Here is a 13,421-nt window from a genome sequence, read left to right as displayed (position 1 = left end):
GACGCGCTCCGCGGCTCATCGTCAGAATCAACAGGAGGCTCCAGAACCCACGGTTTCTAGGCGTCGCGCACTGAGGTTTTGGCTTCGTGGGTCAGGGACAGGCCCCGAGTCTACACTGGAAGTGCTCCCCCAGGTGGTTCTGGGGACATCCTGGCCCGAGAGCCGCTGTGGCGCTCGTTTCAGGGCTGAGGGTGCTGTTGGGTGACCTCAGAGCAGAGCTTGTGGGAAGGAGACAGCAGGGCTGCGGGGGGCACGTTTCAGTGCCACCCCGGGGACGCAGGCGCTGCAGAGCCAGACGGGTTGTCAGCTGAGGGACCAGAAGACGCCCAGACCGCTCAGGACGCCTGAGCGTCTCGGACTCGGAAGGTTCCACTTGGCTCCCTGCTTGTGCACGGAGGGCTGCACAGGGTCACATCGGCGCAGCCTTCGCTTGGTTTGGCTTTGTTTTCTGAAGATGCCTTCCGTCCTGGGCCCCGTCTCGGCCACCTGCTGACATAGGCCTTTCTGAGGCTAGCGGGCAGGCAGCCTGGGCGTCCTGCCGTGCGTGCGCTCGGCCCACTCCAAGGAGGAGCGCTGCGGAGACGCGGGGCCGAGCTCCACAAGGGGGTGCTGCCGAGGTCGGGCACCTGCCCCACTGCGCTGGTCAGTTGTCCACGGCGGCCGTGAGCATCCTTGTCGTTAAGAAGAGCTGGGACGGGCGGCCGTCCGGGGCTGCGCAGGTGCTGGTTCTTGCTCTGCGCGAAAGCCTGAGCCAGGCCAGCTGCACCGTAGTTCCAGTTCTGAGATTTGATGATTTATATTTCAACCCCAAGTAAAATTTAGAACAGCCCTGTCGTCATGGCAGGCGCAGGATTCTGGTGGGGGGGCGGGGTTCGCTCCCTTGGGACAGATGGACGCTTCCAGATGGCTCCTGGCTCTCCTGGCTTCCCGGCTGGGACTTCTGCCACATACTGGGGTGGGCGGGTGGGGTTTGCAGCCTCCTGTGCAGCTTCAGGAATCAGATAACTGGCCGCCCCCACCCGTATGTCTGATTAGTCACTGTGACAATGCCGAGCACGGCGAGCAGCTCAAGGTGGGCTGAAGAAACTGGTGGGAAACTGGCAGGAGGCGACGTGGGCTGGAAGCCCAGGGTGGGCATTTGGGGGGAGCATGAGAGCGCGGGTGTCCTCGGCCCCTCCCCACACCCCGTGCCTCATGGAAGCCTCCTCTTTGTAAAGGTAAGCGACCGCTGACCATTTACCACGCAGCCTTCGTATCTCAGGGCCGTGGTACCGTAGGAGCTTGTCACAGTCATGCGGGAAGTGGGTGGCGGGTCCGCCCGGCGGGGACCCTGGAAGCAGACCCCCAGCCGTCCGTCTCTGCCTGTCGGCGATACGGCGCACGCTGCGCTTCGTACCGCTTTACCTCCACATCTCCCTGCATCCGTCTAGTCAGGGAGGCCTGCCTAGAGCCTCCAGCTCGGGCAGAAAGGATCTGTCCTATTTCCAAGGCTGAGTCGCTCTGTTCCAAAAAATACTTCGCTGGTCTTTGGAATTCAACGGCTTTAGAAGAAAGTTCCACCTCTTGCTATTTGGCGTCCAGAAATGCTCAGGGGTTTTCCAGGCTTGTAAGACCTCAGACTCCCAGGCTTACTGTTTCCTGCTTGCAGGCGGCTCAGCTCTTCCCTAAGCTCCTTTCCTTGTGACGCCCCCCCGGACAGCCAGCACCGACAGACACACGCCACTGAAGGCGCGCATTTGCAGGCTCTCTCCCTGGGCCTGCGGAGCGTGCTCTGGGGACCCGCCTTCCCAGTCACCAGGAGCAGCGCCCTGAGCAAGCAAAACTCGCTGGCGCTCCAGCGCCCGCTCCGGCCGCCAGGCCGGTGCCGTGGGGTTCGCCCTTGCCGCAGTGGCACTGCCCCTCTGACGCCGGTTCTGCATCGGACGGCGGTGTGCCACAGCTGCTGGGACAAGCCGCCGTCACACTGCAGCGCAGGGCACACGCGGGTGGGCCGGGGGCCCGGGGGTTCTCCACTGGGAGACGGTGCCAGGGTTTCAGGGCCCAGTCCCACAAAGGGCTGCGTGACCTCTGTCAATATGCCATCTGTACGGGTGCAGCCGTTACGGAAAAGAGCGTGGAGAATCCTGCAACAGCTGAACACAGACTCACCCTGTGGTCCGGCAGCCCTGCTCCCGGGCATAGATCCGGAGGGAACTCTAATCTGAAAAGACACATGCGCCCCAGTGTTCACAGCAGCACTGTTTACAATGGCCAAGACATGGAAGCCACCTAAAAGTCCAGACAGATGACGGGATAAAGAAGGTCTGGTTTTATATATATACAACGGAATACCCCTCAGCCATAAGAAAGAATAAAATAATGCCGCTTGCAGCAACCTGGGTGGACCTAGAGATGGTCGCACTAAGTGAAGTGAGCCAGACAGAGAAAGACAAGCACCATATGAGACCATACGTACGTGGAGTCTAAAACATGGCACAAGTGGACTTATTTATAAAACAGAAACAGACTCGCAGACACAGAGAGCAAACTTACGGTTACTGAGGAGGGAGAGGAGGAGGAATGAATTAGGAGCTTGGGATGAGCAGAGACGAACTACGACACGTAAAACAGGCGGACAGCAAGGTCCTGCTGCGCAGCACAGGGAACTGCACCCCATACCTGGGAATAACCTATAATGGGAAAGAATATACGCACGTACAACTGAATCGCTGTGCTGCGCACCAGGAACTGGCACAACATTGTAAACCAACTGTATACCTCCATAACAGACAAACTAACTAACAGAGCCATTCCATCTGCGTTTGCACTGACACGTGGAAGCCAGCCAGGCCGGGCAGGCAGCAGGGGGTGATGGAGTCCTGACTCCTTTAAGGACCTGAACTTCAGGCCGGGTCTAGAAGAAACACAGGGCGCCCGTCTGCACAAGCCTTCTGCTGACGACGTGTGTGGGGTACCACGGGGAGACGCCTCGTTCCCCCAGCCAGACCGGGCCCCCCTTCACGGTGGGAATAAACTCACCTGCGCACCAGGGGGGGCTCTGCAGCCAGTAGGCACTCTGTGAGGTGGGGTGTGGGGTCGGAGCTCGGCTTTGTCTCTCTTCATTAACTAAGAAGCCCCCCCTCCCCCGGCCTTGAGAAGAGAGGGTCCAGGTTTGGGGTTTTCCTCCGTTGCCGATGACTGGGTTGCAATTGTTTGTTGTTGGAGGTGCTGGGGATTGAGCCCCGGACCTCATGCACACTAAGCATGTGCTCTACCACTGAGCTACACCCCCCTCCCTAGGCTGCAGTCTGAATGGCCACTGAGCCTCCTGTAGGGGTGATCAACCATCCTGGTTTGTCCAGGACTGAGGGGTTTCCCAGGACGTGGGAAGTTTGGTGCTGAAACCTGGAGGACCCAGGGTGACCAGGACAAGGGGCCCCCCGCTCTTCCTGATCAGGGGGGCTGGGAAAGGACAGAAACCTTAGGGCAGAAGGCACCTTGTGTGCAGAGGGATGAAGGGATGGGGGGCTGAGCCTGAGGTCCTCGGGCAACCACAGTCCTCCGGCGATGGGGTCCCTGTCCCCCACACACAGCTCCTCCTCTGAGGCGGGCTGGACTCTCCCGCTTTCAGCCACTTCTCCCGGTGTCGTTTCCAGCTCTTTGCTCCCATTCCTAGGCGTGCCCCCTCCTTAGTGCTGCAAGGTGCAAAACTCAGACCCCAGGGCACAGGTGTGGTTTGGCCTGTGCAGAGAGGAGCATGGCTCTCCCCTCCTTCATTCTAGATGTTATGCCTTCATTAATGCAGCCAAAAAGCAAAACAAGTGTCCCATTTCTGGTGAGCAGCCTCGTGCTCCACCTGGACCCAACTGAGCCTGAAGGTGACCAGGTGGCCCCTTCCAAGTCTTTTCTTGTAAATCGCCCTCAAGGCGTTGGATCGTTGGGACAGCTTGTAACCTCGTGGTGAAGAGGAGGGGAAGGGACTGAGACAAGAGGGTTGTGGTGGGCTGGGGCAAGAGTGTCATGCTGGTTCCAGGGTCTGGGGCCAGCCACAGCTCCCAAAGTTCAGCTTTCTTGGAGGGAGAGGGTGACACTCCTCAGGCCAGGAGAGAGACGGAGGGAGCCAGCATCCCTCGTGGGCTCTGACGCAAAGGAGTCCGACAGCCTGGCTCCGGCTCTGACCCCACAGGGCACACCCTGGGCACGAGGGAGCAGAGCCTCTGCTGGCGCCCTGCCCTCTCCAGGGGGTGCCGCCCTCCTGCCTCGTGTTCTCCTGTCCGGTGCCCCCAGCTCCCAACACCCTCAACAGAACAGCCATGGTCCAGCCTGGGGGCAGGCGCCTGGGCCATGGAGGGCGGTCCTGGAAGCAGGCAGAGAGGCTGCTGGGAGGAGGTCTGGGCCAGCTAGGGAGGGGCGGGCGATGCCCACGCCCACGGACCCCCCCCACCAGGTCGTCTGTCCTCCCGTGGCCCCCGCGTGTACCCGATGCACGTGCACGTGTAATACAAGGGGCTTCACTGCCGCAGGCGGTTGGTTCCACCAGCCCCTTGCTGCCCCGATGACCTTTGGCTGCATTTCTATAAACACTTGAAAAATAAGTCTTGGCAAGTCCTGAAAGCAAAGGAGTATTTATAAATAAATTACAGCAAGGCTCAAATTAAATACTTACCAAATCGTTTAAAAAAGAAAAAGCTCCTAGCCCAGCTCCCGGTTACGCAGGTTCTAAGCTACCGCTGAAGCAGTTTCCGGCCAGCGGTGCAGCTCTGCCCGTGCCACGGTAACAGCGCGGCATTTAAGAAATCAAGGTTTCCTCAAGAGGCATTTCTCAGTATTTAACTTCACAACGTTAATTATAAGTTCAAAATGATGGCTTCTGGAGGGGAGGGTCCTTCCAGGAGAATCCGTTTCAGGCCTGAAAAGTCGAGGCACGGGCTGAAGCCGCGGCCGCCTTCCCAGCTGCGCCAGTGGGCACTCTTTCCTCCGCTGGAGGCGCGGCCCCTGTGAAAGGGAGGTGCAGCGGGCGGGGGGGAGGCGGCACGTGGGGGAGCCCCCGCGCCTGATCACCCCCGACTGTGGGCCCTGGGGTGTCGTGGGCTGTTTGCTGCCCTAGAAGTTTGCGCATCAAACCCAGGGCCGGAGTGGGAGGAGCGACGCACTCACTCAGTGACGAGCTCCCGCACCCATCCCGCACTGTCATCGCCCCAGGTCCGCAAGAGGACAAAGACGACTGTTCCGCCCTGGGGCCCCCCCGGGCCCTGGGGGGCGCAATTTAGCCCCACTCTCAGGTTCCGGGGGCAGGAAGGGCCGTCCTCCCCTGCGCCCGCTCCCCAGGCCCGCCCCGCTCTGTCTTGCCCTGGCTGAGCGCCAGCACGAGGAGCAAGGGAGGGACGGGCTCCGGGATGAGACGCACGCCCTCCAGGAAAGGAGGGCGCGCCAGGGGACAGGACTCAACTCTTCCGCTCCCACGGGGATGGTGGTGCAGCGCCCAGCGGTCCCTTCCTGGGGAGGGCTCTGGACCAGCTGCCCACACTGGCCCTGGCCAGCCTAGGTGGCCCGCATCTTCACCTCCGACAGCTTGTAGCTGTGGTTGGGCCCTTTCCCCGACCTCCAGTTGACATCATTTGCAAAGTCTTGTGGGTTCCGCGAGGTAGCGGCCGTTCAGGTTCGACACGTGACAACTGTTGTCCCCCCAGGCCCCCGGTGCTGACACCTGACGGCCGTCGTCCCCCCAGGCCCCCGGTGCTGACTCGTGACGGCTGTGGTCCCCCCAGGCCCCAGGTGCTGCTCCGCACAGTTCACATCACTTTCGTGTTGTCTTGCTCTTTGGTGGAGAAGGCGTGGTCATTGTGGGCCGTCAGGGGCTCGCTGGCCCCGCAGGCACTCAGGGCTGGGAAGTCCTGGGTCCAGCTCAGGGCTGTCATGTCCAGTGCTGCCACCCCCATGACCCCAGTGAACACCCTCTGCTGACACAGTGGCCCTGGGACCCCCTCGTCGGTCTGCCGCTGCCAGCTAAGGGCACCCTTCCACTCGGACGGGGGCCACTGTGGCCCAGGAGCTCATCTGCTCCTCAGGCAGAGCCCCAGGGCAGGAGGGGGGAGCCCTCAGGGGGGTGTGCCGACTTGCCGTCCTTCCGCGTCTTCATCAGGGCTGGTGATAAACAGTAACGCCCCGCCTGCTGAGCTTTGCATGGTGTCGCATCGCCCTCGTGGGTGCACTTGGGAGTACACGGCGTCACCTCATCGTGCGGATGCAGGCGCTGGCGGTGCTCCGTGCACGCCACCATCTCTCAGAAGAGGCAGAGCCGGGACCCGGAGCCGCAGCCCAGGCCACCGCGCCCCGTGCAGACCTCGCCTGCCCCACCCCGGACAAAGGCCCCAGGACCAGCTTGCGCGTCTCCGCCTCGCCCGCCATCTTGAACGCCTGCTACTTGGCAAGTTGGCGGTTGCCCTCAAAGTCCATGAGGTCTACCCGGAGCTCACTGGTGCCTGTCGGAAGGAGGTTTTCAGGGCCCAGCAGGGCGCCCTCTGCCTCCAGGCGTGGGAGGTGGGGATCTGGGTAAACTCCTAAGCAATGTCTGAACTTGTTCATGTAGAAAGTCCCGGTTATACGAGGGATGGAGGAAGCCCACTTCCCACGGGTCCTCCCGCCACACCTGAATTCCTCTCGCGTATTCATTTGACGGACACGTCGCGCCACCTCCAAAGCACGCGTTTTCCGGGACTGGCCTGCGGAGTGGCTCACGGCCCACGCAGGGGGGCCGCTTTAGTCTTCCAGTTACCCGGGGAGGCCCAGCACACACTCGACGGGGCGGCTCAGGCATCGGGCGTGCGGCCCTGGAGGGGCGGAGCCAGGCGGTTTTGCTGCCTGCCCAGGACCAGTCACAGGCCGGCGCCCCCGCCGTCTTCTCCCTGGGGCTGTGCAGAGTTGTGTTCTTGGGGTCTGACAGAAGACAGGGGCTGGAGGCAAATCTCTCTTCCCTGAGCCTCAGCCTCTAAGGGAAGACCTGGTGGGACATGGAATTAGGGCTGGGGTGGGGCCCAAGCGGCAGTGGCCCAGTCCCTCCTGTCCTGGGTTCTAAGATGCCAGTGGCACCGTGGCTGGACGAAGTCTTCACCCCAGGGTCCTCGTGCTCTGACCCTCGTGTTCTGAGGGACTATGGTTGGCGCAGCTGTGACACTGCCCACTGTTAGGCGGAGTCCTGGGGGGCACTGAGGAGCCGGCTCCTCTGTGCCCAACGGCCCCAGTCTCAGGGCAGGGCAGGTGGGTTCCGGGCCCCCAGGACCACAGAGCCTGGCCAGGGCCCCGCCCGGGGCGGCCAGGGCCTGGAGGTGGCCATTCCGCAGCCACAGCTCTCCCAGCTGGCTGCCGAAGCCCCACTTGCAGGCGGCCCAGTCCCGGGAGGAGCCCACGGAGCCGTTGCTCCTCCGTTGGAAAACCTGGGCAGGAGGGAGGGGGCTGGGGACACGGGGCCCTGCTGTCCACACAGCCCCGGGGGCCTCGGCCGCACGTGATCTCCCTGCAGGTGGAGAAGCCGGTGGGTAAGACTCCCTGGCCCGGCCCCCTCTGGCCCAGGACCACACAGCCATCTCGGGGAGCCCCCCTCATGGTCCACCCCCCGCCGTCCGTGTCCATGTCACAGCACGGTCAGGGGACAGCAGCTGGGCAGGTAGATGGTGTGCCAGCCACTCAGGAGGTGTCCCCTGGTGAGCAGCTCTTCACGGGTCCCAGGTCCTGGGAAGGGAAGCCGGGAAGCAGAGGCCAGGCCAGGATCCCCGGGCAGGGCAGGGGCAGATCAGAGGAGGGACTTCAGTGGCCCAGGCCTTTGCCCCTTCCCGCACACAGACAAGCCCTAAGTTCCTGAACCTGGGGCCCCTAGTCTTCTTTAATTAACACCCGTCTGTTCACGCTCCGACTCCCTGGCCTTTGTGGCAAAGCCTCCTGTGCATCCTGGCTCCTCCCCTGCCTCTTCGGAGCGGTCCCTCGGGGCCACCTGAGAGGCGTCTCCCGGGCTTGAGCCCTGCAGATGAAACACCCTCAGCCCTTAGGCTGCGCGAGGATCTGTCTTCAGGCAGATGGAGGGAGCTCAGAGAAAGCCTCTCCCTGCATCTGCTGCTTGTCGAGTACCCACAGCTCAAAACGGTCACCTCGCGGAGCACTAGGCACTCTCGCAGCTCAGCGTCAGCTCTACTCAACGCGCCCAAGTGCTGTGTTTGGGGGGGCGGCGTCCCGCTGCCCGGGACGGGCACGGGGAACCCGGGACGTGGCCTCCCCTGGCGGGGGGGCAGGACACACCGCAGGGAGGCCCCGCGGAGTCGGGGCTGGAAGCGCCCTCAGCACCTGGGCCACGTGTGTCGGGACTGCCCACTAGGCGGGCTGTGAGCTTCTCGCCCAGTGCAGACAGGTGAGAAGCTGGCATGCACGGTGTTAATATTTCAGCATAAAAATTGATGTCAATTTGTTAACTTGGGAGTTGGCATAATTTAAGAGAGTTTGGCCTTGGAGTAGCAACCTGATAATCTAGTTGAAAATGTGACCTTGAGTAACGGAACGATTTTACGTGGGAATCTTGCCGCGTTTACAGTTTGTTGTTCAGAGACCCCCGAGCCCATCACGTTCGCGGGTTTACATTAGTAGATTTCTAAAAATTAGCTTAGACTCAGAAGGTTTCGTCAAAGGCAGACAACTGAAACACCAGAACACAAATTTGAATATGTCCATGTTGAAAATGCACTTAAAATGTTTAAAGCTGTTAACTGAGTCAACGAGTGAAGCAAAAATTATCCGTAAGCCTCTGCAAAGGTTATTAAAATGTGCCTGAGCCTCATGCCTGGCCCGAAAGTGAGTGCCTGTTACGTGTAGCATAAGGTTGATAAGTGTAGCTTGAAAGCTTAAGGAACCAGTGGACTTCTGAATTTACAATTTTAATAAATTGAACAAATTGCATACGGGTTAATTTTTAAAGATGGTAGCACACTGAGTAATCTCTGCAAGAGAAAGGAAACCAAAGCTAGCGACGGAACTCCACGAGGAGAGACAGGCTTACGCTCACGGAGCAGGCACTGCTCAGCGGGGGAGCCTCCGGGGCTTCTCTAGCCAGGGGTGGAAAGCTGAGCCCAGAGGAGGACAGAGGCTGCCCGGGGCCACACAGCCTGTTGGTGGTGAGCCAGGATGAGGGCTCCCCGGTGGTCCGCAGGGTCCTCGTGCCCCTCCCATCCTCCTCCCTGTCCCGACTCCCACACCTGCCCTCCAGCTCCCAGCACACGTCTCCACCTGCACCATGAGTGGTTTAGAAGCCTCTTTCCTGGCCCCTGCACAGGAACGAGACAATCCCAGCCCCCTGGGAGGCGCCCCTGGGAGGCGCCCCTGGAGCTGAAGGCCTGCTCACACAGCAAGAGAAGGGTTGATCCCAGGACAGTGAACAAAGACTAAAGTCTGGTCATGGTGAGACGGAAGAAGGGGGCAGGGCACAGCCAGCCAAGGGATGGCCCAGCCATTAGCACCAAGGTGGCGGGAGCGTCGACTCCCCGTGACCCTGCACGATGAGCCCACTGCACTACGTCAGCGTGGGACGGGCCCCCACAGGCACCAGGATGCCCCGGAGGAGACCAGGAAAGGCCGAGACGTGGGCGGCTGCCCGACTCCTGGGAATCCCCACCCCCGCCCCCGTCAGCCTATGACGGTCCGCAGCCCATAAACGCCAGCCCCCACTCTGCACGGCCCCCTCTCTGGTCCTGGGAGCCTGCGCGCTGTCTGTGGAGCGTGTGTCCCTGAGTAAATCCACCCCCACGCGACTGCGGCTGGCTCCCGGACGCCTTCCTGCGGGAAGCCAAGGACCCGCACGTGGCGGGGCCATCCCGGGCGCTGGCCGGGCCCCGGGACACACCGTCCCCTCCCCCACACTCCTGTCCCTGTACCGACTGGCTGCCTTGCCCTCGGGGGCTGTTCCTACTCCAGAACTTCAGAACTCTGCAGTCCTGGTGCTCCAAAGGCAACCCCTGGGCCAGGGCACAGGAATTTGGCTCCCAGTTCTGCTGGCTCCCCCAGCAGAGAGAAGAGGGATGTTCAGTGAGCGCCTGTGCGATGTGCCGGGTGCCAGTCTGGGCCCTGTGACGCGGGGGGACAGAGAAGGCGGTCCCAGGACGCTCGGAAGCTGCTCTATTGAGAGAAGACAGGCAATAATCAGATGAGCGATGGCACGGCCCCAACAGAACATGAGGTTTGATGTAACTTGAGACAGGAAGTGGAAGCAGAGTTACCACTGGCGGTTACTCAGACTGGCGCAGGTGCGCCCGAGACCCCCGCGACCTCGCACACGGTGGTGGTAACTGTCCACCCCGGCCGGGCACCTCCCCGCCCAGCAGGGCCTCCGGGGCCCCATGCCTGTGGCGTGTGTCCATCACCTTCAGACAGGCTGCCGTCCTGAGGGGACCCTCGTCCCAGCCCCTGGGGTGGGGGCGGGGGAAGAGCTCGGAGGGCCCCGTGGGGGTGCACCGGGCTGGGGTGAGGCGCCCCGCTCCCCCCCGCCGTCCGCCAGCCCTCGGCCTGGGCTGTCCACCCGCCAGGGTCACTGGGAACCAGCCTGGTTGTGGGACCAGGGAGCTCCTGCAGGTGCTGCCGAGGACGCAGGACAATGGACCGAAACTGCAGAAAGTGCCTGCGTCACGGCTCCTATTGGTTTGAGTGTTGTTCGTTCTTTCCTTCCATCCTGCTTGTCCTGATGCGGTGTCTCCCACCAGCAGCACGTCCTGACTCCTGCGTCCTCATCCCCGCTGCCTGGCTCCGCCGATCGCGTGCAGTGTGACGGCTGGCGCGGCTGTGCTGGGTCTCCCATCGCGCTGTTTGGTTTATATCCTCCCTCTGTCCCCTCTTGCTATATGTCCTCGCCCCCGTGAAGCCGTCTGTTGGCGGCCGTTTGCAGGGACCCCACCCCTCTCCACAAATCTGTGCCCCCTCACCGCGGCCTGTGGGTGCCCGATGGGCAGTGGGGCTGGGGGACAAGCAGCGAACACCCCACAGCCCCACTCCCACGTGCACGAGGGTCTCCCCCACATGGTGGGCCCCCGAGGGCAGGGGCTGCATCCCCTCCGTGTTCACATCCCTGTGGCATCTGCCGTGGCCGAGGTGGGGGCTGGATCGAGCTGGTCTGATGCTGTGCCCCCGCCCCTGCTGCCTTGGCTGCAGCCGTGGAAAATGAGGCTCCTTCTGCCATGTCCTCCCCAATCATCTTCCTTTCTCATCTTCCGGATGTCAGAGAACCAGCTCCAGCGTCCAGCCTTCAAGGGCAAAGGGCCCCTTCTACTGACAAGCATTCCCATCTTTTGGCAGACAGATGGACAGACGGACAGACGGACAGACAGACGGACAGACAGGCTGACCGGCATCACAGAGGCATGCCGGGAATTCCAAAGGTGTCTCCTGCGCATCCCCGAGCTCCGCCCTCCCACCCGAGGCTCGGCCCACCTCCTCCCGCACACTCCAGCCCATCCTGGGCCAACCGCCCCTCCGCCTGTGGGTCTGTCACCTCTGGGTGGTTCCCAGCGTGTTGGCTGGGAGTCCAGTCCCTGCCGGTGGACCTGAGCTCATTGTGAACAGGGTGTCCTCCTGTCCCTTTGTCTGCTCACTGGCCGGCCCAGGGCTGCACCCCTCGCGGGGGCTGGGCCCTTGGCAGTTGCTCCCCGAGTCACATCAGAGGGGCCGTGCCCAGGGTCCTGAGATCGCTTGTCCAGCACACAGCGGGTGCACAGGTGCGGCTGGTGCCGGGAAGCGAGCTGCCACGCAGCTGGGTGCTGACGCTCCTGCACAGAGGGCCCCTCGGGCCTGGTCACATCCGCCCTCCCCACCCTGGCCTGGGTGTGACAGATGAGGAAACCAGGCAGCTGGACCTCTCCCCGCCGTCCTGTCCGCAGCCTGCGGGGCTAACGCGTGCCTGAGGAGCACACCCAGGGTTTGCATTCAGGTCCCATAAACACGCTTCTCTTGGAATCTTTCCCCGGTCGAGCCTCCGGCTGAGACTTAAGGCACAGGCGTGGGTCCCGGCCCGCGGTTTGTTAGCAGTCCTGAGGTGCGGGCCGAGCCAGCTGTGCCCAGGCTGCTGCCCCACAGAAGTGTGAGAGGACACGGCGCTGTCTCCCTCTGCGTCTAGGCAGAGTTTGTTACGGGGCCCCACACAGCACAAACTCTGAATGTGGCATCCTCGCTTGGTCTGTCTCCCGTAATTAGGGTCTTTTAAACAGCCCGGCCCACTGAGGCCTCCCCGTCTAGGGGTTTCTAGTTTGGAAACGAACCTGAGAAAGTGCAAGGGGCAGCAAGTCCTTGCGCTGCCGAGCCCGTCGCCCCCAGCACACGCCTGGGGACGGGCTCTCCCGAGCCTGCAGGAGAGCCGTCTGTCAGCTGGGGGGAGCGGCAGGAGGCAGAATATTTTGTGCTTGTGGGTCTGTTGAAGGATTTGCTCCTGGGGGTTACCGGAAAGGATGTTGTCCTGGCTGGGGCTCCCGGTGCGTCCTGCCGGCCCCTCCACCCGGACCACGTCTCAGGGGACGTCCAGATGAACGTCCTCCAGCTCCAGGTCGGCCTGCCTCCCTCATACGTGCCCCCTGGGCGCTGGTGGGCTGTGCACCCCGAGTCCTGACCCGTCGCCAGGCCCTGCTTTTCCCTTGCTCCCATTTCCATGCCACCGCATTTTTGAGTCAACACAGCTAAATCGTACCCACCTGCGGTCCTTGTCACCCCGCTTGGGGTGCCGGTGCCTGGCAAAGGGCAGGCCCTCAATGAGCTGCCATTGAATGAATGCGCAGTGGCAGAACCTTCAGGGGGTGGGAGGGGCGGTCGGGGCAAGGAAGGCGGGTGGGGGAACACGCTTCCTGCAGGAGTCCTCCCCCGAGGGAAGGTTCCCTGAGCTGCCACTGCCCCCTCCTCCCTCCTTACCCTGAGGAGGGCGGGGGTCTCCCAGCAGGAGGAGATGAGCTGGCTCTCCCAGGCTCAGCCCCTGCTCAGCCGCCAGCCTGTCCTGGACCAAGAAATCAGTATGATCCCAGCCCTCCTGGGCCCCAACCAGGCAGGTTGGCGGAGACAGACAGGTGTCTCCACGCCCACTCACCATCCAAATGGAGGCGCTGCCCGAGGCAGGCTGCGGTCACGCTCAGCTCTTGGAGGTCAAGAGCCCTGGCAGATGTGGAAAGACGTACGCCCTGACCCCTGGCGCGAGGGGCCGCAGCTCTGCAGCAAAGCCCCCTCCCCAGGCCAAACGGGTGTACTCACCCTTGCCCTCCATCCTTCCTCCCTCTCCGAGGACGCCCTAGGGCACGGGGCAGCAGCACTAAGACGCAGGGCACAGAAGTGTCTTTTCCAACACGGGAAGCTTGAATCAATTCTGGCTCCAGACAGTGAACAACGACCTGCTTTCCTTTTTGTGGGGACAGATATTTTGCCTCATTCAGCAAAGACTA

This window comes from Camelus bactrianus, chromosome 4 (assembly GCF_048773025.1).
Source record: "Camelus bactrianus isolate YW-2024 breed Bactrian camel chromosome 4, ASM4877302v1, whole genome shotgun sequence".
In the NCBI taxonomy this organism is placed as follows: domain Eukaryota; kingdom Metazoa; phylum Chordata; class Mammalia; order Artiodactyla; family Camelidae; genus Camelus; species Camelus bactrianus.
Note: the sequence above shows the minus strand (reverse complement) of the source record.